The sequence below is a fragment of the Meriones unguiculatus genome, chromosome 10 (assembly GCF_030254825.1).
Source record: "Meriones unguiculatus strain TT.TT164.6M chromosome 10, Bangor_MerUng_6.1, whole genome shotgun sequence".
NCBI classification, from domain to species: Eukaryota; Metazoa; Chordata; class Mammalia; order Rodentia; family Muridae; genus Meriones; species Meriones unguiculatus.
The window spans coordinates 5,657,302-5,684,222 of record NC_083358.1 but is presented as its reverse complement, the minus strand read 5'-3'; the positions used below and the strand labels follow the sequence as shown (position 1 = coordinate 5,684,222).

At 53.9% G+C, this 26,921-nt stretch overlaps 1 long non-coding RNA gene across 1 annotated transcript; it reads right to left on the bottom strand.

Moving 5' to 3' along the window:
- Positions 1–412: 412 nt before the first annotated feature.
- Positions 413–26,921, bottom strand: LOC110545199 (uncharacterized). Its single transcript, XR_002476235.2, has 3 exons — positions 26,415–26,921; positions 9,469–9,674; positions 413–5,267 (listed from the first exon to the last, which is right to left on the bottom strand). It is a non-coding gene; the product is annotated as an uncharacterized LOC110545199 (long non-coding RNA).

Sequence of the window (26,921 nt, the reverse complement as noted above, 5' to 3'; positions counted from 1 at the left end):
CTGTCTGAGATGTGTGCCTAGCGGTGTACGGCCATATGTATGATGGAGTATATGGGTGTATCACTAGGGTGCCCCAACTTATTGAGAATATTCAATTTGCATTATTGGGGACATATGAGTTTGCAAACGGATACATGCATTGTTTATTTAGTCAGCTCCTCCTCACTGGGACAAATATGTGAAAAAAAAAGCCATTTTAAAAGAATTGTTTTGGGGCTGATGGCTCAGCAGTCAAAGGCGCTTTATGCTAAGGGCGGTGACTTGAGTTCAATCCTGGTATCTACACAGTGGAAGGGAAGCCCTGACTTCCTCATGTCGTCCTCTGACCTGTGCATGCTCGCCACAGCACACACGCATAATAAATAAACAAAACACAGATTTTAAAGTTAAAAAAAAAAAGATTTATTTTGGCTCATGGTTTCCGAGGCTCCAGTCCGTGGCCAGCTGGCAGCGGTCCTGTGGGCCTCATGCGACCGTGTGGCAGAGCAAAGCTGCTCACTTTGTGTCGGTGTGCCAGAGGCAGAGGGATATAGAGGGGAAGCGGCAGGAAAATGCCATGCCTCCGGCTCCCTACTTTCTCCACGGAGGCCCCTTTCCCCTGCTTCCTGGTGCCATCAACCTTGGTGATCCAGTCCCCTCCCAGAGGTTCCAACTCTGGGTGCTGCCAGATCAGAAGACAAGCCTACGACAGGGGCTGTCTGGAGGACACTTCTCGTCCAAACCGTAACAGTGCTCATGTGCTTGTGGCCTTGCACTGTGCCTGCTCAGTCTGCTCTGTGGACGGGGCTGGGGATGCTTCCAAGCATGAGAGAGGCATCTTCGAAGTGAGGGCTGACCCCAGAGCACAGGTGGAAGGTACCTCATGGTTGTGCCTGTGACCTCATGAGGGTGCTAACCTGACTCCAAGAAGCCAAAAAATGTAGAGGGGCAATAGTGGCCCAGCAGGCAGGAACTGTAGGCAAACACCTCCCTCCAGCTCCCCAGAACTTTTCTATGTGGCCTAAGCCCGAAATCCACGGGGAAGGAGACTGGGAAATGTAGCCCAGGCCAGCTGAGTAGGTGATGGGTAAAACCACCCTTAACCCCTTTTGCCAGAAGTCTGCTCCTCTTGAGTCAGAACAAGGGCCAGGTGGAGGTGGAGGTCAGGCGACATCTTGGAGGGGTGATGTGGTCAGATGTGGTTGTAGGGCAGCAGGCTTGGGTTGGAGCAAGGTGGGGGGATGAGTGGTGGACCGGCTACAGGTGTGGCCAGGCTGGCGGAGCTCCCCCAGGCTCCAGTCTCTCCCAAGCGCAGAATCCTATGACCTTTGAGGGTTCCTTGGGACCCATACTGTGGCCCCTAAGGCCAGGCCTTTTGCCCAGAAAGGAGAGGAGACTCAGGTCAAGACACCCAAAGGGAGAGAGAAATGGAAAAAGAGTTAAACCAAGCTGTAAACAAGTATGGTCGGGAGGTTTTCACAGTCCTTGGCTGTTTCCAAGTGAGAGTTCCTTCTGGAGCTTGTGCAGGGCCAGCGCTGGGCCCTGGTACTCCTGGGATACACCCTCCAAGTGCCTCTGCTGCCTTTTCCTGCCCACAAGGGTGACGCCCTCTCCCCAGAAGAGAATTACTCAGAAGCATACACACTGTCGTGAGGTCTGCCTGGGGTGATCGGGCTCAAGGCCTGCATTGCTAAGTGAACTTTGGCCCCACGGGCGCTGGGCAGGAGCCGGGGAATCTGAGCCCCCGTCTTTGGGACTGGCGGATAGGGGGCATGTTTACTCCAGACTGTCTAGCCTCCTGGCTCCTCTTTCTCAGCCTGTGTCAACTTCATGTCAAAACTCTTGGTGACCCTGCTTTGCCTTCCGCCCTCTGACCTCACCAAAGATGCCATCCCTGCCAGGGCCATCCTGCAAAAATAATAGCACAATTTGGGGGCATCTTTCTAAAGCAGGTAAGCTCCCCCCAGAGCAAACCTGGAAGGGCTGGGCCGTGGCTCAGTGCTGCTCTAGTATACATGGACCTGGGATTCAATCCCAGCAGGGCAGGCCCATAGACAAAAATCCCGAGACACAAAGGAGAGCAAATATGGATGGTGTCTGGGACCTCCCTATTCCCCATCTGACCAACATGAAGTTCCCAGGTGAGAACAACTCACATACAGACCAGTCTAGGGAGCCAAATACCCCCATGCAGCAATTCCCCAAAGTATTTCAGACTCAGGTGCACTTTCTTGGCAGGAATCAAAACGGACCTGCAAACTCGTGGGGTAAGGTGTGTGTCACTCATCCAAGATTGTATGTATCAACCAGGAATGGAAATACCCTTGGGGGACAGGAAATACGGGGAGCAACATCTCTGGGCAGGGCCTGAGCAACCTGCTCAAGCGTGGTTTCAGGTGAGCCGCAGAGCAGGCGAAGTCAGGCTCTGAGAGCCGGGAGGCCAGTGTGGCTGGCTCCTCACCTGCCCTTCATTCTCATTCCCACAGGGGACTGGGGAAGAGCGGTTCTGATGGTCTTCAGGTGGGGCTGGGAACCAGGGCCGACTCCCATTCTTAACTAGAACAAAGACATCTGTGTGAGCTCTGGAGCTGACTGCCTTCACCTGGTCCCAAAGACGACCTTAGGTACTGGGTAGTGACAGTCAGAAAAACACAGTAGCAAAAGCGGGGCCAGTTGACTGTTGTGCACAGCCTGGGAAAATGCTGGCTAACTGTGCCCCAGGCACATGCCTTGCCCCCACCCCCCATCACTTTCCCCAGAAACCCTGTATGGAGTTCCATACATCCAAACACACATGAACCAAAGCCTTCACCTGCCTGTCGGATCCCTCATTCCTCGGGGCAATGCTGCCTGCCTCTGTCCCTACAGGGCACAGTTTTGTTGAAGGACTTACGGAACTGGAGTACAGCCCCAGAATGATACTGTTTACCCTTCCACTTCTGACCCAGTCACAGAGTGAACTCACTTCACCCCATGCTGAGGTCTACGTCTGGCAGGAATGACAAGCAGAGTGCAGGTCCATGGATAGGCAGGAGTGACGAGCAGAATAAAGATGACATGGGTTGCATTTACTCCTCTAGCTAACAGCTTTCGAGAACGGAGGGACATAGTTTAGCCCCTGTGGCCTGCGAGCAACTGTGCCTGTCACCCTTAGTCCTCACTAGTCCTGGGAAGATGGTGGTGGTGTTGTCATTGCCCGTGTGGACAGATGGATGTGTGGCAGTGTCTCACTGAGGGTTGGGCACCTCTGCTGGCCTCTGGGGTGTCTTCTGCTATGTCCAGAGGTTCTATCTTTGGGGTGGCTGACAGTTGGACGTGAGGGAGTTGGCGTCTGAGGTGTGGATGTGGCACATTTCTTTACCTTCTCTGGAGGTAAAAGAATAGACCTTCATGTTAGTTCCTGGCTCTGCTCACTTTCTGCACGTGACTCCCCTAACCAGACATGTTCACCTTACCCACACCTTGGATAAAGGGCTCCAGGGGTACCCCATCCCTTACCATGGCAGCATATCAGCGCTTCTTCATTTGGCCCAGTGCTTGGCACTCCCAAATAAGCAGTTTATTGAAATATCTATCAGCGTCTCGTGGAGTGAGTATAGTTCTATGAACCACCATGGGGGAAAACAGAACCTGTCTAACCACCACCCATGTGAACAGAGAACCTCACAGCCCACCCTGACCCACTGCATACACACAGAGCTGTGTATACCTGTGCCCGTGCTTCCCACCACTGCATGCATGCATACACACATCATGCACAGTTCTCCAACACACATGTATACACACTCTCCTACATGTCCCCTTAATACAACTCACACCCCACTTACCTCCACGCTATTCCCGCCCTGCCTCTGCTCTCTCCCTCTCCTTTCTCTCTCCCTCTCCTTTCTCTCTCCCTCCCTCTCTCTCTACCTCTATCTCCTGACTCCTTCCGGAACTCCTGCCCCAGTGTTGGGCGGCACATCCCTAAGGCTTCCCCCGGGCTCTCTCATCTCTGTGAAGTTTCCCTTTGTCCTTTGTGAAGGTGGGTGAATCTCAGTGCTCAGGAGCTGAGGTCTGTCAATGCGTGGAGGAGGGGAGAGGATGGAAAGCAGCAGTTGGCATCCTTGGACCTGCCCACGGAGTACCCCCCCCCAGCAGCTCCAGCTTTACACTCCTCAAACTCAGACCGCATTCCATCTATCCCTGGGATTCTGTGGCCCCAGCCCTCCCCACTCCACTGCTCCAGGCTGACTCTGCCACGCACTGCATTCCCGTGTTCAGCAACAGCTGGCTGAGCTTAATTAAGCCCCACAGTGCTGGTTCCACCTGGTGAGGAATTAACAACAACAACAAAACAGCAAACATCAGAGGAGGGGGTAGGCTGGGGCCTCCTGCTTCTTCAGAGGTAGGAACAGGGCTGGGAATCCCAGGCTCTGCCTTTTCCTCCGTGACAGCCCTTAGATGCATGCTGTCACCACTGAGTCCAGGGAAGGCATCACCAATCTTGGGAAGGTGGGTTTTAGCCTGAATCCTTCTCTGGGCAGGGCAAGCAGCCGGTTTCCCCTTCCGAGATGAGAGGACTCAGGCTACAGAAGGCCACAACTTAGCTTGTCTGCTGAGGATTGTCACGTGTGGTGATGCAGCCACCCAGCTAGAGGGCATGTTTATTGTCAGAAGGGTCCAGGCAGGTGACACATGGGCAGAGACTAAGGACCCCACGCACAGTGACTCTGCAGAGGGTTGTCATGGGTTGGCCCTGAAAGAAGCTGATAGGTCCCCCTTCGATGTTCCAGCATCCTGTCTGGGCTGTAAGCAAAAGTGGTGTTGGCTGCACGACTCCTGAGTGGGTGGACAGCAGAGCATGCTCCGTGCTCAGAGGATCGAGTTGCTCTTAAGTCTGTGCTCCGCAGCAGTGGCCCCAAGAAGGTCCTGAACCTCTATGCTCCAGGGCTGGGGCTTAGGAAGGCTGCCCATAGTCATATCTGAGCCAGGTTGAGGGGCTGAGCAAGGGTGGGGCTTCCTCAGGTGCAGACTCCAGAGCTGGCTAGAGAAGTAGCCACAGCTGGGGGCACTCCATTGGAATGGTCTTCAGAATGCCAAACTCCAACAGGCCAGGAGATGTCAAGGCCCTCTGTCCACAAAGACTGGTTCCTCTGGAAGCTTTATCTATAATGTGTATACATGTGCTTCAAATGCAAGCATGAGAAATGTCAGAAAACAAAACAGCAGTAGAAACAGCAGATTGTCTACATCATGGATTCCTGTACTCTGCTGAGTCCAGGGGCCTGTTCTGAACTTCCCAGCACCTAAAGCGACAAGGGAAAGGAGAGAGACTTGTTAATTGTATGTTTGGATTTTAGGTTTTGTTTGTTTTGTCTTTTGGTAGGAGACATGGGAGCTTTGGTGGGGGGGAAAAAGCTTTTTTAACTGTGGAAACCTCAAATGGGATCTTGCTCTCCGACTGTGTCAAAATTACCAAACTTCCATGAACGTCAAATGCGTTGAAATAAAATTGTTAAAATATTCCACATTTTCCTTTTGTTTGCATTTGGGGGAGTCCTGTGTATTCTGTCACTCTGGGGTGAAGGGCCCTCGTATTATCAATTAGGTCATGATGGTTGAAATACTGTCTTTAGCTCCTTTCCTCTCCCCATTCTCCTGCGCCTCCTGATTTTCTGTCTGTATTTGACAGGGATGTCGGAACCTCCAACTATGACCGGGAGTTTGTCTGTTTCCTTTTAGACCTGCCTGGATTTGTGTTATGTGTTTTGAAACTCTTCCTAAGAACAGACTCACGACTGTGGTTCTCCCTTTGAGTTCATAAGTGATATGTTCCTCTTCAGCTCTAGCAGTACTTCTTGTCTGCAATCTCTCTCTCTCTCTGTGTACACATGTCACATGTGTATGGAGGTCAGAGGACAGGGGTCGGCTCTCTCCTTCCACCATGAGGGGGATAGAACTTAGGTTGTCACGTTTAGCGACAAACGCCTTTTCCCACCCAGCAATCCCACTGACCCTTCCTTTGCTTCCTTTTCCTTCTTGTGGTGCTGGGGATTCAGCCAATTCAGGGCTTCTAACATGAAAGGGATGTTGAACCACACACTGCAGCCCTTCAACCTCTGCTTTTTAACTCAGATGTTAACCCATTTATATTTAATTTAATTATTGACATGGTTAAGCTTAACTGGCTTGCTCTTTGTTTTGTATACAAACGTGGTTTTTGTTTCCTATCTTTCTTCTTGCCTACTTCAATTATTTGGTCGTTGTGTAGCATTTGATTTTATGTAAGTGATACACCTCTTGGCTTCTCCTGTTTTTGGCATCTGCTCCAAGGATTATGATATCTTTGCTTTGGATTCATGTCACATCTATATTGATTGATCTGACGCTATGAGAGGAAATGATACTCCACTCTCCTGTCTTGTGTTAAAAGCGAATGCTATGCTTCCCACCAGACACCCTTATTTCCGTCTCATTGTCCTCTGAGGAAGGTGCGAAATGAAAAGGTGACTTTGTGTTACCACGGTCCAGCTTTCGCATGGCTTCCTCTCTCGGTAGGCCCGAGGCTCTTCAGACCATGTTCTCTCTTGAAGGACTTCCCCACAGTTCCTACACACATGTGTCTGTTGTAATGGGCTATCTCAGATTTCGTTTACCCAAGAACGCTTTATTTCTGCTTAATTCTTGAAGGACGCTTCATTTTTCTTTGTTTACACGTTTGTTTCAACATTTTCAAGATGCTCTCCCACTGCCTTCTGGCTTGCATGGTTCTGATCACAAGTCACCAGTGCTCTTTATCATGTGTCCCGGCCTGCGATGCGTCTGTTTGCCTGCTTCTGGGGTGGTCTCTTTGGCTTTGGTTTTAGTAGTTTGCCTGTGGCGTGCCTGCCTTTTAGTTTTCATACCACATGACCTTTATTGATTTGTAGAAGAATATTTTTCACCTACTCTGAATCTCTGTCCTCTCCTTTCTCGTCCAAATCACATACATATGACACTGCTCCGTGTTCTATCACAGGTGGTATAGGCTTTTTGTTCTTCTGTTTTTAAGACAGGGCCTCATGTATCCCAGGATGGCCTCAAACTCCATCTGTAATTGGTCTGTAGTCTGATCCTCCTGTAGTCACATTCGGAGTTCTTGTAAAAATGCAAGCAACCATCATGCCTTGTTTCTAAAGTGCTGGGGACCAAATCCAGGGCTTCAAGACTATTAAACAAAGGCTGAAACATGTCTCCAGGCATGTTGGGTTTTAAAATTTGTGCCTAAATTTGTGTTTTTAGAAATGGATCCATCTTCATGTCTGTCTGTCTGTTTTGCTTTCTGCTCGTTTCTCATCGTTTCCAAACTTCTGCTCACCTGTCTTTCTTTCAAACCTTTCTCTTCTAATTCCAACATTGGGTCACCTCTCTCTGAGCCTGTCCTCTGAGATCTTTTCTGAGAGAGGGTGATATTTGTTCCAGCCATGAAGCGTTCCCAGGCAAAGCTGTTCACAAAGGGGAGGGTGTGCGTGGCACCCCTTGCACTAGGACCATCGTCACCCTGCTTTCAAGACTTGCCTCTCCAGGGTCTTCAGCCCATGTGCTCACTCTATCTCTCTGGACTGAACTCTCACTGGCACCACATCACCCCTATGCCTTCTGGCGACAGTTCTCACAGGGCTCGTGGTTCCAGAGGACTCCTGTGTACTGCACTGGCCTCTTATTTGTATAGCTTCCTTTTCTCTCTATGCTCCACTAATTGAAGACACCTCAGAACCCTCGAACACCAACCTCTGTGCCCGGAATTTGCTAAGACCACTGCACTGCCCTTGCCTCCACACCCCCAGCAGAGGCCCGAGAACCTTCTCCTGGCAGAAACCTAGGCTGGTTTGTAGCTGTCTGTGTAGCACCCCACCCCCCAAATGCTTCTTCTGTCCAGTTGGCCATAATTCTGTTGCTGTGTCAGACCCGACCACTTAGAAGGAAGGCAGAGTTGCTTTGGCTCAAGTTTCACAGGCTTCAGGCCAAGGGTGACTGGCTCCAGTGCTTTGGGCCTGAGGGGAGGTGGAGCACCAGGACAGCAGCACATTGTGGGACTTCTCACCTCAGCCTGGAAGGGGGGGGAGGGGAAGGAAGGAAGGGGGGAGGAAGGAGAGAGGACAAGGAAGGGGAGAGAGGGAAAGGGAAGACAAAGGAGAAAAAAGAGCAAGAAAGGGCAAAGAGAAAACAGGAAGCGCCCAGGCAAGATGGCCCCTGAGGACATGCTCCCAGTGAGCGCCACCTCCCAGGACTGCCACCACAGCATGGCTCTCCGGTAAGTCAGAACTCTCAGGGTCCAGTCACCTCTCAAGGATCTGCTGCTGGGAACCAAGCTGCCCACACGTAAGCCTTTTGGGAGACACGCCACATCTAAAGCTCTGTGAGCAGGTTTTGTGCAGCTAAGCAGCTGTCTTTGGCAGGCATGTAATTCTGACGTCTGTTATTCTAATCATGTCCAGAAGCAATCTCACCATCCACTTCCTTCCATAACTTTCTGTCCTTCCATCTTCAATGGGATTCCTCCAAAACTCCGGCCCCCCTACAGCCTTTCCCATGCCTGCCACCCCCTCCCTGGGGGCACTCAGATGCTATGTCTTTGGGTACATTTGGGAGTCCCTTGCTGGGGTGCGAGTCTCACCCTGAGCCTGTCAATGCTCCACAGGTGCCTAAGGCTAGCACCTCATTTGAGAAAAGTGCCCAGGCCTTCGTGGATCTCTGTGGGCCCCTTGGTGCTGTCAGTACAGTGTCTAGAGACATGGATTCTTCCCAACCCCTGCCTAACTTCTTCTGGGCATAGGAGACATCTGGAATGTGAAGATGAGGGTCTCTGCATGCCATAGTCCCAGAAATGGGTCCAGGGTAGCAGAGAAGCATGTTTGCTCCTGCTTTGGAATTTATCCAGTACTTAATAGAATGTCCTCAAACATCAGTCGTGGTTCAGGCTCTGGGGATGACATAAAATACTCTGCCCTGGAAGAACCTGGAATAAAGGGGTGTATGTGTGTGTCTGTGTGTGTGTGTGGTGGGGGGTCAGAGAAACAGGCTAGTGATGTCTACCAGGAAGCCTGTGTGGCATGAGCTTGGGCAGTTTCAGCCCACCAGGAGCAAGCCTGGGTGCCCTCTGAGGAGGCACCAAACATGGTCATGAGTCATGAGGAAGGGGGCTGGGAAGGAGGGCACGTGGGTGGGCTGGGAGCTGCTAGAGGCTGGAGCCCAGGTATGCTTCATAAGCCCTGAGGATGAGGGATCAGGCCTGGAGTGCTGTCACAAGACGGTGGGTGAGGAGTGACAGGCAGCTTTAGGTTAGAGTGCCACTGCGGCCACTCTCAGGAGAAGGGGCTGCACGGAAGAGGAGCTGAGCAGCAAGGGGACCAATGGAGACTCTTCCAGTGATGAGAAGAAAGGAAGTGACAGGCTCAGGGCATGCAGACTGACTTCTGGAGTACCAGTCTCCATCTCCAAGGAAGGACCAGAGCCGAGAGCACACACCTTCACTTGTCACAGGGAACAGCTGCCCTGTGCAGGTGACCTCTCTGTGCATGGTGGACACCTGGCTCTTGTGAGATGCCTGAGGGGACGGAAGCTCGTGGGAGAGGGCCAGCACCTGCGCAGCTTCACAAGATGTAGGGCTGAGGTTCAGGCTGGACTGCAAGCAAGTTCCCCTGTGCAGGCAGTCTTGCTGGGGTCCATTTGCCCTGAGGGATGAGCAGAAGTTAGTACTGCAGGTGCATACATGTGTATAGACACACAGATAACTCATGCTTACACGTGTGTGCCTAGTACAAATTGCATGTACATGTGCACGGCGCTCAAGCTTACCCATACAGCGTGCTCAGGCACACTCTCACACATTCAGGCACGTGAATACATACATCCCGTCCAAGGGTAGGATGCGGGACTATTTCTGGAGAGTCCTCCGTCTCTGACGATTCTGGGGTCACCCTCTTCCAGCAGGTGGGTACTGGTGGGAGGGTGGGGAAGTGATGTGCTCTCCCTCAGCACACCCAGGGGCACCTTCTCTTTTAGGTGGGTACCCCATACAGGTGGCAGGCCCTGTCAGGACCAGAGGCTGTCTCAGGGACCTGCCCAGGACTCCACAAGCTGAGACACCAGGATTCCAGAGACAGATGGTGCAAAGCTGTGATTCCTCACCTACAGTGTGGGTGGAGAGTGTTCACAGGAGATCAAAAGCTACACCGTACTTCCGCACATATCTCCAACCTCAGGCAGGAAGCAGCCATGTCTCTGGCCATGACACACATGGCTCCCAACTGCTCTCCCACCCTATCTTGCCCCTGTGCTCTCCTCACAGCCATACTGTCTTCCTGCAGGAACAACAATGTCCCTACAGCCCACCCATGTGCCATGACTCTTTTCTTCCCACCTGTTCCCTCTCCCTCTCCCATCATCTCTCTCCCCCGCCCCCTTGAGCAGCAAGAAAAATGGAAGTCGAGATCTTCTCTTGGTGATAATTATTGAAAAGTTCAGTCAGAGGCAGACAGCAATGCTGTGAGCAGGCGAGCAGGGGAGGGACATTAAAATGCACACACACAGCTTGCCTTGCAACAGATGTTGGCATAATTAGAGAGAAAAAAAATTATGAAATTAATTTGTGGTTCAATGTAAATTTCACCAATGGGGAAGGGGGAAGCTGGGCTCTAGTCACCTCATGTGTGCACACAGGCATTGCACACATACCTCACTTGCCCACACGCATACATGAGCACATGTACGTGTGTATACATGCCTGGATGTGCAGATCCCAAGTTCCAGGGGAGTGGCAGCTGTCAAGCCTCTTCAGGGGAAAGATGGGTTTAAAAACCAGGAAGGAAGGGGCCTGAGCATGGATCATCCTGTCAGACCCAGCCACTGGGGTTGCTGGAGATGGCTCCTCCCCCACGGCAGGAGTAGAGACTCAGTGGGGACAGCACAGCTAGTGCAGCTGGGTGGGTCCTGAGGTATCACAAGAGCTGGATTCTGACAGTCCTCTGTGCCTTGAACTTTCATAGAGCTGGTGCTAGCCCCCTCCCCCAGCTACCATCCTTGAGCAGATCAGAAAGAAGAAAGAACGTCCTGGGGACTGGTGGCTGGGGAACTGTGGTTCTCCTCCTGCCTGGGGGGCTGTTTCCCAGCAGCCCTCAAAGGCAGAAAGGGCAGAAGATGGGCACAGAGCTTGGAAGGCTGGGGAGCAGGATGGAGATCACATGTTCTGAGAACCACTTCAGGGAGCTAGTTCAACTTTAACTCCAGAGAACAAAGGCTATGTGCCCATTGAAAAATGGGGGGGGGTGTCCAAGGAAAGGTGTACATAATTGGTTAAAACTGCGTACTACAAGGATACTTGATTTGTATCTAACTGCACACTTCTACCCTATAAAGGGGAACACTACGTAATTATCCTATAGGCACAGGGAGGGAGAGCTAGCAGGGAGCTGTGTCAAAGGCCAGGTATCAAATGTGGTTACAGGCATCTATGCCTAAAGACACTCTCCAGGCCCCTAGAGCAGGGGATTTAAATGTGGCCAGGGGTACCCTCAGGCCCAGGCACACACAGGTGCTAAGAGGTCCCAAGTGAGTATGTTCACGAGCCCTGGGGGTGCCAAAGCCAGCGCTGGCACAGAGGACAGGAGGCCCTGCTGGGAAGAGGGAGTCCTGCACCTTAACACTGAGCTCAGAATGGCTACCTGGACTGGGAGGACAGCAGCCTCAAACAGCAGGGGCCTTCCAACCTCGAACAGGCAGGACCTGGTGACAAAGTGAGACGGGCTCCTTTCTTCTGTTTCAGTGACCAGGTGACCTGCTGTTGCTTATTTATTACACCTTCCCAGTAAGGACCTCGGCTGGGTTCCCCACCTGTCACCCTAGGCTGGTCACAAGAGGCATCTCTGAAGGTTTCTGCCCTGCACTGGACTCCACCTTCCTGGGGTCACCTTCCTAGGCTGAGCAATGTCAGCCTCATCTCTCCAACCTCAGTGTGTGCATGGTGCTGGGCTCCAGCACAGTTTTGGCCCCTCCTGCTCTACCGTGAGTGTTCTCCCAAAGCCCTTCCCTCACATCTGTCCTACGTCCATCGTTTCCTATCTGCTCCTCTTCTGTGCCTTTCAGCAGCCACAGCTATGAGGACCAACACCTAATGGTCGTCTCTTCAGCCATGTGGGCTGCAGGGTCTGTGCTTCTCTGGTGTTCCTCCGACCTGCCTCCCTGTCTAACGGCAACTTCCAGTTCCCCAGATGCAAGCCTGGATAGGCATGCACCTTGAGGAGGGCGGACACAGTCAGGCTGGTTCCTCACCCTGTGTCCCTTATTGTCCCTCACCCTGCTGCACTCTCCATAATCACCTTGCTGCCTCTGTCCTCCAGGAAGCCCTCCCTGACCTCGCTCTGCAGAGCAGGATGCATGCAGCCGCACTGTTCAGGGATGCCTCGTCAGTGGGGTTTGTTCAGCCGGCGCCACCTTCCTCCACAGAGGCCACAGGCTGTGGATCAGCTGCTGCTGGCACAGAAGGTTCTGTTGACAAGTCTATCCCCAAGGGGGTCGGGAGATATGAGAGGCCAAGTCAGGGCAGTGAGAAGTCTGACTCGTAGCAGAGGCACACCTAAGAGTGGTGGTGGGCACTGTCACCTCCATTGCACTGGGGTGCGGCCAGGTGCCAGGAAGCAGCCTTAGGCCCATTTGTGAGACCTATTTGTGCTCCACACATGGTCTAGGGTCCCAAGTAGCTTCAACACAACTTGGAATGGGAGTGGTGGTATGTGTCTCATTTATCTGTAGTCTCTCTCTCTCTCTCTCTCTCTCTCTCTCTCTCTCTCTCTGTGTGTGTGTGTGTGTGTGTGTGTGTGTGTGTGTGTGCGCGCGCGCATGCTCATGGGAGCAGGCACATGCTACTGTGTACACGTGGAGGTGGGAGGATAACTTTATGGGTCAGTTCTCTTCTACCGTGTGGGTCCCAGGGATCAAACTCAGGTTCTGAGACTTGGTGGCAAGTATCTTTTACCCTCTGAGCCATCTTGCAGGCCCCTAGAGCAGGGGATTTAAATGTGGCCAGGGGTACCCTCAGGCCCAGGCACACGCAGGTGCTAAGAGGTCCCAAGTGAGTATGTTCACGAGCCCTGGGGGTGCCAAAGCCAGCGCTGGTCCTAGGCGTGTGGCACCGCAATGGCATCTGGTCCGCTGAGGGCAGGGACTGGTAGCAGGATTGAGGTGGAGGTCCACAGCCTCAGCGCTTCTGGACCTCTCCAAGGTACTGAAACTAGTGCCTTGTGAGGCTAAGGATTTGTGCCGCATGCTGAGGCCTGAGCGCTCTGCTGGGCTTCCCCACACCCCGCCCCCCTCGTGCCTCCTGTGGTGATGACTGGTGCTCCTGATAGTTTCTGATACTTGAAATCAATGGGTGAGATCAGGCCTTGCGGTGACAGCCTTCATCAATTCACTTGCTGTGTGTCTTGGTCTGATTTTCCTTTTCTCCGCTGACCACATGGAATGCTTCGGATCTGGAATCAGGTTGCTGGACCCATAAGGGGGCGGGAGGGTGGGGAGTGGGTGTTGAGGGAGCCATGTTGGCCACTGCCTTTTTGTTGATCTCAGTCCCCGTTATTTCAAACCTTTTAAACTTACAGCCTCATTTACAGCCACGATAAGAAGGGGAAACCGAGGCCGGGTGGATCCTTAGGTCTCTCTTCTATTTGTGAGTGTGTGGGCATTTGAGACACAAAAGACCACTGATGGGTGAGAGAGTGCACTCGGGCACCCTTTTCCTGGCTAGGGGTGTACGGTGAGTGCGGAAAGGACACAGACAGCAGTCACAGGTTGGTGTCTGGCCTGCCCAAGGGACAGCGTGTGCCCCATGTTGGTGTGGGGACGTGTGTTTCAGGGGTTCTTTCAAGCAGCCCCCACCAGATCCACTCCCCAGCTCATTAAGGCTCTCCCATTATTCTGACATTTGTGCACATCACGTACCGGCAAGAAGTAATTTACTTAGAAGAAATTAAAAGTTCATTTTAATTGAGCGCACGCTGCAGTATGCAAATGCACGGCACATTATGTACGCTGATGCAGAGACAAAGCCATCGTCAGTGCTTAACCCTCTGTGTGCTGGGCTCCTCAGCTCCTGGAGGGCTCCAGGCCTTGGGAGGGCCTTCCTACCCACCAGCAGGAGGAATCAGCAATGCTCAGACGGCACTGAAATCTCTAGATGGTAAAACTGCCTATGCCCTCCGTCCTGAGGGCAAGGCTGCAGGCTCAGCCCAGTCCAGACCCAGCTCACAGCCTTCACCGATGACGTCTCAACAAGACCCTTGGTTCTGGTGGGGACAGGTGCGTACAAGCCTACAGTGGCCCAGGCCAGGCCCGGTAGCACCTATCCTGCTGCAGGCTACCTATCCTGGTGGATAGCAAGGTACCATATCTATGGTGTGGCCTGCTATCTACTGCCAGCTTAGTCTCCTGTCAGAGGAGGCACTGCAGCAACTACCATTCTCCCAGGGCCCAAGCGCCTTCCAACAGCCCCCGGCAGTGCTGTGGGCGACAGTCCCACTGCAGGCTGGTCTCCTCCTGGAGTTTAAGGTCCAGTACACTCCATATGCCAAGGCTAGACACCTCCTTCCACTCATTGCTCTAGAACCGCAGCCCGGGAAGTTCAGAGAAGTCAACAGACACTACGCTTCCTGGAGACGTTTCAAGAGGTGGGGCTGGAGTCCGGCTCCGCAACAGAATTCTAGACACTGCACTGAAGGTCTCAGGGACACCAGGGAAGAGAGAAGGGCATATGGGGATTTCTGTCAACCCTGCCAAACCTTCCCAGTGGGGTTCTTGTCAAGTAAGTTAAAAAGGACCTGAAAGGAACAGCCAGCCTCCTTCCAGGAGTAGGGCCTGGATCGTGCCTTGATCTCTGGGGTCTCCTTGCCTCATCTGTGGACGGGCAATACTTGGCCCCTTGAGATTTCTGTGCAGCTCAGCTCAGGCAGCAGGTGGCAGGGATGGGTCTCTGCCTTCTCACAGCTTCCCCTCTGTCCCCTTACTCTCTGGCTCTTCTGTGCTGGGTATCAGGGAACACCTGTTCAATGCAGCCAGCCTACCTCAGGACAGAGCAGAAGGCCAGCTCCCATCTGGCCTCCTTGAAGGAATAGCTTGGGAGTGAGCAGGACTCCCACCGGAGCCGAGGCTGCTCCCTGGGACGTTGTTTTCACATTGGATTTTTGCTACCTGTCAGACCTGGGATTTTTAATGACAGTGAAATGAAGCTGCTTCACAGATGTGAGATGACAGCCAGCTGCAGGAGGCAGACAAATTACCTCCAGACCCAGCCCACAACGCCCACACATCCACACAAAGGAAGCCAGCCTGCCTCACTTGGATGAGCAGGAGCGGCAGGGGGCCTGAGCAAGCTGTTCCCGCTCCCCCCAGGCTGCTGCCCTGCTACAGGGCAGCGCCTGCCCTCCTCTGCAAGGGCAGCCTGCTCCCCCTGGCCCACAGAGCTCACACGCACAGGACCCCCAGCTTCCTATCCATTAGCTGTCTGTCTCACAAGTCCCTGTGAACACCTGCTGGAGCAGGAGAAAGAAGGGCTTGTGCTGCTGTAAACCCTAGGGAGCTGAGGTTGGGAGAGAAAAGGAGACCCAGAGGGGAGGGAATCGTCAGGAGGGAGGAGGACCACAGAAAGAAGGGGCTCGGCTAGGCCTGAGGTGTGGAGCTCTTTTCCTCCCGAGGAGCTCTGAGACCCTAGGTGATTGAGAGGCCCATGCAGGGAGTCTGGACTCTGTGCCTGCATTGGCCCTGGAACCTGCATTAGCTGCCACCTGCAACCCTTGGGCCTCTGCTCTCCACTCCCAAAGAAGGCCTCACTTCAGTTCATGCATGTTGCCTCTTCCTATGCAGGAGGTCCCAGAGAGTCAAGGGAGAAGAGATGAGGCCCTGGGCTCAGACAAGGTAGATACAGAATTGGGGGTGGTGTCCATCCTTTCCCTCCACCCAACAGAATTGCAGCTGTGACCTCCCAGATGGAACTAGGGCCACACCTATTCTCTGGAGTACCTCCCTGCCAGGTGGTAGGAGTTTGCCTCTGAGCCCTCTGAGTTCTGGGATGTGACCCTAGGGTCTTCCAGAAGAATCAGATCTTCACCCTGTAAGACACCCCAACACACTGGAAGAGTGTCCTGCTGACAGCTGAGTGGCTTTGTGTGAGCTCCTGAACCCTGTGTACCTCTTCTTCAGGTGTCACAAGCACACATCTTACTTAGCTGAGCTTGGGTAACCACAAAAGGCTCAGGCCTGCCTCCAGCCCTCTAGGCCTGTGAGCCCAGCTGAGCCTGGGGCCCTGATTCCTTGTATGGAGACCAAGTGTATCTTCAACACTGCTCCTGCCTCCTGCATGGTCCTGTCACTGTGTGTGCTCATCATGGCCAGCAGTTTCCTGGTTCTAGGCCTTGTTTTACCTGGGAAAGCTGGCACAGTCCTGCTCCAGAGTGTCCCTATGACCTTTGCTTCCTTGACCTCAGCCATGCCCCTCGAATTACTACGCCTCCATTCTGGTCACCAAGAGCCCAGCTCTGCAGCCAGATGACAGCATACTTGGAGACATCAGTCCCCGTACTGAACGTGTGCCTCGGTTCTTCTGGGCCTTGGTCTCACTGGGCATGTGCCAAGTGTCAGGCTCAGTACAGGCCCCTCTGGCCCTCATCCTGGGCCACACTGCAAATGTGTGGACTGAGGGCAGTGAGGAGAATCCCACGAAGGCCACAGATGGTGAACAGCTTGCCTCTGGGCTTCTGGGCCACTGATATTGCAAGGAGGACTTGGCTCCTTGCTTGAAGTGGGCTTCAACACCAAAGCCATGAGGGCTCTGCGGGAACTTGAGTGAGGTCCTGGCTAGTCTGGAAAGGGCCTCAGGTGTTTGTTGTTCCATGTAGCCAGAAGACTTCAGTTATGGCTCCCTAGAGCTCTGGACTCTAAGCACCTTGATTTCTGTCCTCAGACCTTTTGCCTTCTGTGCCCCACAGTTGCTCAGGATCCTAGCATCCTGTCCCTTCCTGATGGCCTCAACCTGCCTCCAGCAAAGCTTTCCTGTTCTAAAGAAGCAAGCAGCATGAAGCTCTTGTCCAGTACTTAGAGCCCCTACAGCTTGGTCCCCCGAAGTCCCCACGCACGGCAGGCACTGTCATTTTTGCCCTGAGGAAAACAGTCTTGGCAAGAGCCAGGTTGCCAAAGGTCCCTGCAGCTTGCTGCACCTGCAGCAGATAGACTCAGGGAGGTCTGCACCATTCAGTCCTGGCATCACAAGTCCCTATATACTATGGGGACAAATGGCCCATTCCTCTGTGTTTCAGAGTTCCCTTCGCCTCCTTCCTCATACCATCTCCATCATCTGGGGAAGCATCCTCAATTCTGCAAGAGCCAAGGTGGGCTCTACCCTCTCCAGGTGCTGGACACTGCAGTGGGTGCTCGCTCCAGAGGATGCTGGGAGCTATTTGCAGCACCTCTCTCATCATTAGCCATGGTAGCTGGAGAAGGCATAGCAGCCATAGCTAGCCTTCACCCAGCACTATACTGTCCCTAGACATGGGACACAGTGAACAATTATGGAACAAATCAGCAAACAGATAAAAACAATGGAGTGGCCAAAGGGACCCAGATGCCCAGCTTCTAAGGGTTGCACATGAAGATCAGCTAAGGAGGAGTTCTTGGGGTCATCTGTGGATCCCCACACTGGCTAATATTGAAGTGGCTTAGACATGCAGCTGTGCAAAGCCAGGAAAGCTAGCTGAACCCAGTGTTGTGTTCAGGGGAACCCTGGAGTGGTTCTGTAGAGCCTGGGTGGGCTGGTTGAGTAGGCAGGGTCTTTGGGGAGGGTTAGCTGAACCTCCATGCACTCCCTTCTGGAGGCTTCAGATGGAGAGTAGAAAGGGTTAAGTCCTCTGTGAGCAACTGCGAGAAGAAAGTGGTAAACAATTTTTCTCTCCCTCGGCTAAATTAATATGCAAATTCCTAAGCCCCCTCCACTGGCGTCCCCTGCCTTGAAATTAGCGAGGTAGAATGCTTGGGCTAATTATGCATTCAAACGAGCAGGCTGCGTTCTTGCGGCGCTAAGAGGATGCGGAAAATGATTGTGAGAAGATGGAATTGACATTCCAGCGGGTCCTTCTGGGACATCTGGAAGTGCTCTCGCGTGCACGGCAGATGCAACCAAGCGGTGACCGCCAGCCACCCCCGGTCTGGAGGTGGGTTCAGAGGCCAGGGGCTGCTCTGCACTGATGCTCTAGGGGGAGAGCAGAGCCAGTAAATAGCCATCCACTGTCCAATTACCCACCAGCTAAGCACCTTTATTCCTGCCCTGACAAACAAGAGCCACACTGCTGGTGCCCACAGCCAGTACCACAGGATGCCGTGTAGAGCACTGTCAGCGGTGTCCCCAACTGTGGAAGGAAGGATGAGGGCTCCCGCAAGCCCTTTCTGGTAGAGCCCTGAAGGTCACGGAGGAGCCTCGCCATCCCTTCTTGCCTTGGCTGTATGATAAAGGAACCCTGCCTTTGCACGACCTTTCCTTTAGTTAGCTCCATCTCAGTGTACCGACTGCTGGTCTTGGCAATACTGATCGCCTGAGCGTAAGGCATGGGCTCTTCCCAGTGCTTCCTGACTGCTTTTCTTGTGAAGTTTCACAACAGCCTTCCTTTATGTGGAGCCTACGTGCCAGTGCTCCGAGAGCATGAGCATGGCCTTTCCCCTTGACGCCTACCTGTCTGCAGAACACTGTTGTCCTGCAATCTCAGCAACAACCATGGTCCCAGGCCCTCAGCTCCACATACTTAAAGATGTGACAGTCAGGAAGCCGGTGGGAAGGATTGACTTGGCTGCCCCTGATCTGCTGGACACAAAAGAGGAAGCTCCTTTCTGAAACCGGAGCCAGGCAGTGTGGGAGGTCCTGGAAGGATCCAGCGATCCAAATCCACTTACATTGCAATCAGCGTCACAATCATAATGGCCATTATGCCTGTCAGTCACCACAACTGCTACTATGCCAGCACCACCACCATCATTGCCATTACCATCACCGTCATCACTATTATCACCACCAGTTACCAGTGCTACCATCACCGTCAGTGTCATCATCAACACCATCACCATCATCACAATACCAACTTTGTACCAGAAGTACAAGTTACATCTTACGTTGAATCCTCCCACATACCCACTGAATGGGTAAGTGTTCGTCTTCTGTCTACAGATAAAGGAATTGGCATTGCTAACGGCAGAGACCGACCTTGACCCAGCTCTCCCCAGCATCAGCATCCCAAGTTAAAAAAGCTCTCTATTTTGCTTCTTCTCATCACTCAGTGCCATGCCTTCCAATTTAGGAATGAGAGACAAAGCAATGTGCACCCCGAGCGTAGAGGCTGCTGCTTTCTGCCTGGCAGCAGAGCCAGCAGTGTGCCAAATTCACAGCCCGGGGGATTTGAAACAGTATGTGTTCTGAGTTATCAAGGTAACTAAGAATGAGTTTGCAATTACAGATGCCCTTACCTCTGTCAGAATGTGCGCAGGGGGCCAGGCAGCTGGGCTAGGGAGTGGGTTAGACCCAGCTGCAGAGTCTTACAGTGCAACCTGGTACGGGTACCCTTTCTAAGAGGCAGGCTGTGGTCTCAGGACCACCCCGGGCCCGTAGGCTCCTGCAGACCTTGGAGAGGAATGCAGGCCTACCCTCAACTCCCCTGCCGAAAAGCTGTGTGGGACCAAGCCATGAGGAAGCAAGAGTGACCCGCGGATTGCCACAGGGCACAGCCTCAGAGCCAGAGCTATGACTGAGCAAAGAAGCTCTCCTTTCTTGCCCTCTGTTTCCCTCTCATACTACTGGTGTATTAGACAAGATACTTTTTAGACACTTTTTAGAGTCCAGGTTCCTGTTGGCTCATGTACCCACTGGTGCATCACTCCAGAAGTGTTCTGGGAAGCCTCCAGTGTTCAGCATGCGTCTCAAAAGCAGACTCATACCCGGCGTCCCCGAGAGAAGATGTGCACTCCAGAACGATCTCCTCATGCACAGAGGAGAAGAGAGGCAAGGACCCGTAGCCAAAGCAAGACCAGTTCTAGAAAACGACAGGCAGTGCCCTAAGTTTGGAGTGCCCTACCTCCCCCACCTGCCAGCTTCCTGCCTGTCCAGGGAGAACAGCCCAAATTCCCAAACTCAGAAGGTACAAGGCAGAAGGCAGCAAGTGGAAGTCATGAACAACCCCCCACCCCACCCCCACCCCCGCAGTTGGGTAGCGACAAGGGGATGGATGGGTGATGTTAAATATTCATCAGATGCAATGAAGTTACTGGAATTGCCCATTAAGATGTAACGTGCAATTTGCAGCTTTCTCCTAACACCCAGGGCAGACACTCATCCGCTGGATGGATGGCGGGCCGCGGAGGAAGACGAATCGCCAGGGAGCTGGTGCATCTCAGAATGATCAATACAGACCGGCAGCTCCGAGCAGCCCAATAGGCGAGCAATAAGTACAAGTAAATAGACAGGCAGATTAATTAGGCCCCTTGTGGGGAGGGGGGAGAGGAAAGCCTGGAGCACAGTCCACAGGCAGGAACGCAGGAGAAGGTGTTGTTCTGTGAGGCTGCTAGGTGGGTATTGAGAACTCAGGCTCCCACTAGGACAACAGCTGGCCACGCGGTGACCCCAGTCCTGGAAGGCCAGCTATGTGTGGCCTAGGTGGAGTCTACGTGTGGCCTAATCCTCTGGGCTAGAACCTCCAAAAGGGAAGAGACCCGCAGCTTCCTTTCTCACCACAAGGAGCCAGCTTCCTCCCTGGAGCACAGAGCTGCGGGAGTCTTGGGGTTCGGGGCGCTTTGTCCCTCTGATGGTGATGCATGGCCCCACTAATTCGCTGCACGAGGCTGTTAATTCTGGCGCAGCTGCTGCAGCCGCCCTCCAGGCGCTCTGTAATGCTGGGCTGTGGAGCTTGCTGCAAATTAACACCATTTGTTCTGCAGAACATGTTTCATTTCTACACGACACGCATAGCTTATTACCTCGCTGGCAGCGTGGGGAGAGGCAGCGGGGGCCAGGGAAAGGAGGGAAGATGTGGCCCATACCCTTCCTGACTCCAACCCATTCTTTCAAACCCATTGCCTGTGTGGGGGAAGGGTGTTAGTCCAGGATTCTTGTCAGCAAACTTGGAAAGGCCAGGAATCCCTGTGGGGAGGTCCTGGGGAAGGGAGGTGGCTGCTCCAGTTCCTGATGGCTGGTCCCCAAAAGGAGGCCAGGACTCCAGGTAAGGGCCATAGCCTCCTCAGTCCTTGCTTTGGCCCCAGGCATCTCTGTGGCCTCAAGGAAGCATCGTGACCTCTCTGGGCTGCTTCTTTCCTTAACTGGAGCTGTCTACTGAACTAGGAGGTCCACCAGCACAGCTCCTAGCCCCGAGGTCCACAGCCTGCTGATTTCCTACCTTGCTGTGGTCAGAGACAGTCAGAAAATGAAAACTGAGTTTTCATTCAAGCTACTGTGGCTGTCAGTCATGAGCAGGAGCCCCAAGGTCTCACAGTCCCCACAGAGGCAGCTCATGACATTTGTTACCCCCTGGTAAAAGATCTAGATCTGGCTTTGCCTCTCTGCTGCCCAAGGGGCTGTAGCAATCCCACCGGGATGGTAGGGAAGTCTTGGAGAAGGCCTACTCAGGCCCTTTCTTTCTCCTCTACTCCGGTCTGAAGACCCTCCCCAAGGGACCGTGTCTGAGCCCTTCCGTTCTTCCTCAAACTGCCCCAGGCACTGCTCACAGACCTGCTTTCATATCTGTCACCCTTACCCTCCTTGAACTCAGCCCTTTCCCCACTTTGCAGGTCCCCAGTGCAGCAGTGTCCTGAGGCTCTCAGGACAGCACTCCATTCTACCAGCCCACAGGACAGACAGCCAGACAGCCTCGCAGTGTATCAAGGGAAGGCCCAAGGGACCAAGGTCCATTCTCTAAAAGCCAGGGATCTTGCTCCTGGGGACTCTCAGGTCCTCTTTACTATGACATGGGCAGCCCCTTGGGTCCATCCTTTGTGAGAGTAGTTGAACTGAAAACTCCTGCGGTCCCAAGTATGTTCTGGCTCCACATAAGGTTGTCCCCGGGGAAGGGGTGAAAGGATGGGATTGTCTGAACCCTCAGTGGTCAACGTCAGTGGAAGGATGAGCCCGTCACCACCAGCTGCCATCCTGAAGGGTGAGATTTGGGCAGCCACTGAGCCAAGGCTCACTCCCTGTTTGAAATGGGATCGCCACTACACACATAGGGGAACCTGACCCATGGCTATTGGTCCTGAGCCGTGCTCTCAGCACCTAACTCTTCCCTGTGGCCTCTCTCCCCCATTCTCACCCACCTCTTCCCATGCAGAACCATCAGAGAATCCTATCAAGGGACAAAACCAGGCAGATCTAGGAGTGTTAAAGCCGGGGGCCATGGAAGCACCTCCAAGCCTCTCTCACCGACACTCATCCATCCCTATGCTGAGTGAGATGTGGGCACACTGTCCCCCTATCCTCATTCAATGATCCAGGAGCAAGAGCTGGCAGTGCCTTTACTTTGTGCAGGAACCTAAACGTTCAGTAAAGGGGTTCAGACCCTGAGCATGACATTTGATAGGGGGTTCCTGGAGGTGCTGCCCCACTTGAGATGCCTACAGAGCAACAGCCATCCTCTGGTGAAAAGTCCTGCGAGAAGGATGCTCCCCATAGACTTGGGAGCCCTGTAACTGGTGAACTGCCTTGCGCCATTAGTGAGGTTGGAGTAAATGGGGGAGGCATCCAGGTCTCATATCTCAGCACAGGTACCAGGGTCAAGCCCAGGAGTATGGAGATGTAGCCAAGGGGAGGAGTGAGTGGGCCATGAGGTCCAGGCAGGCCAAACTCAGAGCTGTTTGGATGTTCCTGGGGCATAGAGTAGACTAACAACCCAACTCCCCAGGAGAGTGACAAGCCAGCATTCCACCTGGCAGAGAGTTCCTGTGTGGCCGATCCTGAAAGCTGAAGCTCCAGATTTAGGGGGGAGTCAGGTCCAGGTCCTGACAGGGCAGCTTAGCACAAGGGTGGAGGGACAAGGGGCTGTTCCACCTGCTCTGGCCATTGGCTTTGAAAGAAGGGCCACAAACTGGCCGCAACAACCTGCCCCAATCTAAGGCTGGTACTGGTACCTGGCCCACTTATGCCAATAATTTGCATGTGTCCCTAGGAAGTGACTAGCCCCAGTCTGTGGCCTCCTGTAGGCGTGGCTAGCAGTGGCCCTGAGCTGCTTTCGTCCACCATATTTCCAGACCTGGGGGGACAACTCTCCATTGAATGCAGTAGCTAGATTGTCCGAGGAGCTTTTGAGGGCTGCCTGAGGGTGGGGGGCGTGACACACGGAAGACACAGGGAGTCTCTTGCTCCAGCTACAGAACCTGCACCTGGGGATCTTATTTTTATCTCAGAGGAGTCCGTGGATGGAGGTGAGCTATCAGGCTGGTCAGCCACTCCCAGCAAGAGGAATATGGGTGGGCCACAGGTGCTTGTTAGTGTGGGACAATGGAAGAAAGGGGCAGCCCATCCTCCCTGGACTAGCAGGGCCGAGTGGGGTGCTCCTTGGGGTATCCATGTCCCACTGGGTAGCTTGTCCCATGAGGAATGGTCTCTTCAGCTCTCCAGAACCAAGACCATGTTGGTATGCTTAGATGCTGAACCTGGGCCCTGGGAGGGGGTGTATGTAGAGTCAGAATGGTTCCCCAGGGTAGGACAAAGGGTGAAGCCCCAGGGGACCCTGACCCTTCTCAGGACAAGGGGCAAATTTGGTCTAGAGTCCGTGGGATGCTCCTAGTAAGTGCCTGCTCACCCTCAACATCGGGGGAGCTAGCTGCCTGGCTCCTGGTGTCAGGGAAGCTGCAGAAGGTTTTCGTGTCAAGAGGCAGAACGGCTGCATGAATATTTCATTAGGGAGAAGCGCGCGGCCAGGAACATCTGGTGGAGTCCCCAGGGAGCTGGGCCAGCACAGAAAGCCGGCACTGTGAAATCTGGGAGGCAGAGGAGGAGGAGGAAGGAGCTGGGAGGCAGGTGGGCTGCTAACCTCTCTGCCTGCCTCCTGATCCTCAGGCACTGTAGAGCCCAGGACAAAGGGCGCGTGGTACGGAGCTCTTCCACATCCCTCAGAGGCCCCCAGCCCTGCCCCAACCCTCTATCAACATCAACAAAATACCTGCCCAGCATGGGGCAGTCCACCTGCTGGACCTACCTCCAGGCTAGGCCACAGCAACTCTGCGTGGGAGGGTCCCTAGGGAGTTCCATACAGGTGACAAGCTAATATTCTCCATGGGCAGAGATGTCAGAGACAGGAATATTACCTGCACCGGCTTGGAGTTAGGTGGAAGACCCAGGAGTACCCAGGGCCTTGGGACCACAGTGGACAGCTAGGACCACCTGAATACTTCTGGGCACCCAGACCAGGGATCCCGAGCCCGGCCAGTCTATTCCCTTGCCACAGGGACATTAGACCACATTAGACCAACGACGACTGAACCTAGACTCCCTGGGCCAAGTCTACACAGCCAGTTTTCGCTCCTGACTTCCACCCATCCCATACCCACCTGATCCCCAAAGGCAGACAGGGTCTACCTAGGCCATGGCCAACCAAACAGGTCCTTGTCATTAACTGAGCCCAGCTAGAGGTCAGACTGGATTAACACCAATGCCACAGCGTTTGAGTCTGAGAGTCCCAGGCTCCAGGAGGATGGATGGTTTGAGCCAGGAAGCCTGACTGGGATCCCCTTTGAGTCCTTGCCCTGAGGACACAGCTTGGTCACCTCGCTTCCTTTCTGCTGAGAACCAGCCCTTTGGCCCTGTGTGTAGCAGTGACCACAGCAGGTCTGGGCCTTCTCACCTTAATTTTTCCAGATGCACAGTGGGCATGTTCCTACTCATCGCCAGCCTTGTATAGACCCATGCCAGGAACTAGCCCATCCCAGGATTTGCAGCGGGAGCGCTCTCCTCTTAAAGCTTTAGCCACAGTCTGTGTAAGGCTGCAGCCCGCTGTGGCGGTGCCTCCCGAGGCTGTAAGACGAGGCCTCCGGTGAGTTAAGCAGAGCTTGTGCCTGCTTGGTTGCTGTGGGACATCTATGGCTTAGCCTTTGCTGCGCTCTGAGTCTCCCCTGGAAACTCTCCCTTCTTCCCAATTGCCTGTTCCAGTCCTTGTGCCTCTCAGTTTCGGAACCGTGCTCCTTAATGTCTTTTCTTGGAGGCCCCCTCCTCTGCTCAGCTGGGCTCTAGACGACACTCTCCACAGTCAGAGAGCCTCGTGCAACCTGACTCTGTGGGGAAGCTGGGCGCCACAGAGCCTGCACCATAGTTAATGTTTTTGCTTCCCTGAGTGCCCTAGACCTCCGAGAATGACACCTTCCTGAGATTAGAGTGACTTCCAAGAGCATTACACTGGAACAGAGTGGCCCAAATGCCAATATGGCTCCACTGTCCCTCTTGCTATCCCACCAGCCTGAGGCGTGAATCTCAGAGCCCCATGCCAGCCTCCCTTGGAGAAGGAAAGGAAGGGAAAGGAAAAACAGGTGAAAAAGGAGAGAAGAAGATTTGCATGTTTGCCTGGGACCTTACTTAAGGAAGGGCACCTGGGCACAAGGGAAGCACCCGTAGCTTTGCCTGATCCACACTGGCCACCTGGGACCACCCATGCCATACCAGATGGAATCTCCCCATCCCTCAGCCCCGCCCTCTCTGACCAACCTATGACCACTAGGAAGGGGGCGGGCTTTGTTCTCAGAGCTGTTAGGAAAGCTCAGCTACACACTCCTCCCCTCTGGAGCCCACCCCACCCGTGCCCTCAGCAGCTGGCTCCTTGGCACTGGCACCCGGATCCCTTAGACAGCACATTTGGCTTCAATCCCATTGATCTGCACACAGGCACTGAGGTGCCAAGCCTGGCTGTGGGCAAGGATGGGGGCTCTGGGAAGATTGAAAGAGTGGGGTGCATTTCTCTGAATGCTCCGGGACCCTCCGGCATAGCCCCAGCCCATCCTGACCCGCCTGCAAAGGGAAACAGATCTGTCCCTTCAAGGTCAGAAGACCTGGCATAGCGAGGGTAGGAAGGACCATCCCTGGGAGTCCCGACATCAGTGGAGACGATGCAGCCGTGAGACCACCATGGGCGCGGCTGCTGTATTCACAGCTCCAGATGGCCCACCCAGGCCAACCCACCCCACATCTTTAGAACGCCAGTGAAGCACACACGGGCAAGCGGCGGGCACCAAGACATGTTAAGGGACCCAGAGGTTACGTAGAGATGGTCTGGACACAAGGCAGCCAGGCTCCCTCAGATCCGGCCCTCTCTGGAAGCTGCCATGCCAAGGGACCCTCACCCACATCAGACTTAGCCCCCAGATGTACCCCAACCAGTTACCAGGTGGCCATACTTCAGCGAGCCCCACTCTGCTCTTACCTGTTCCGTGCTGGCCTTGCCTACGTCCGCCTGCTCCCAGGCTGGTCCTCTGCGGCAGCGCTGCCAACTGTCTTCTGCCTCCTAACATGGGCTGCCAGCGATCTGCTGTGGGTTTTGTTCTTGGGTCTGGCCTCATTCAGCCGCTGGCACTCGAGATGGCAAGCGTCCATCTTCCTCCACACCCGTCCCTCACCTCTGCAGCCTTCTTGTGCCATCATGTGTCCCCCACGGTGCCCGCTCTGAGGGAGTTGGCACGGGCAGAGCCCGGCCCGCCTCTGCAGCTGAGGAAAGCCATGCTTCTTTTTTCTGTGTTTTAAACACACACACACATACTCTCCCTCTCTCTCACACTCACACACATGCCAAGCCCCCCACCCCCAACAACACGCATCCCTTCTGTCAGGAACAGACCGAGCCAAGAAAGCCCCTGGCAGGCAGGGGCAGAGTGGAGGGGCTTCGCATAGCTGGTGTAAACCCAGCCTCATGGTTCCGTCCCTTCCTGGCCCC